A 641-nucleotide genomic window follows, 5' to 3' on the forward strand; every position below is an offset into this window, starting at 1 on the left:
ACAGTGGTTTAAATATTTTATTCATAGCCTATGCTGAAAAGACCCCCACAATCACCTGGTCCCAAGCCCCCTCCAAGCTCAACCCGGCCCCTCGCCTTCCGGTTCAGAGTTAGCCCCTGGAATGAAAGGTATGGCAGAACCAATTCCAAACCATTGACCCAGAATCAAGCATGTGTCGAGCTAGCTACGTAAGTACTTTCGGATGTTCAACCATTTTCATGAAACCTCTCATTAGATTTCTAAGTAGTATTCTAGAATGATATGGATACAGAGAAAGGGTATTTAAATCACTTTGAAAGATTTTTAAAATTTAAAAATAAACGTATATGACTCTATATCCAGCTATATAGAGTCGTCAAGCTATATCCAGCTGTGTATACCACCCCTACCACTGCCCCATACTGTAGCATAGTTACTTAATATAGCGGAACTGAGATTATGACTAAACCTAAGCAGAAAATTCCCACTTGATGTTTAATAGTTGATATCTACGGTGGCCCAGAAGAGACACTAAAAAAAAAGTTACACGACTTGACATATTCTGAAATTTGGAGATCGAAATTTCAAGAAAAGGAAAAACAATCGCAGTTCTTTCTCCTTAAGTGACAGAGATTTAATATACAAAAGATAATATAAAAAAA

The sequence above is a fragment of the Apostichopus japonicus genome, chromosome 9 (assembly GCF_037975245.1).
Source record: "Apostichopus japonicus isolate 1M-3 chromosome 9, ASM3797524v1, whole genome shotgun sequence".
In the NCBI taxonomy this organism is placed as follows: Eukaryota; Metazoa; Echinodermata; class Holothuroidea; order Aspidochirotida; family Stichopodidae; genus Apostichopus; species Apostichopus japonicus.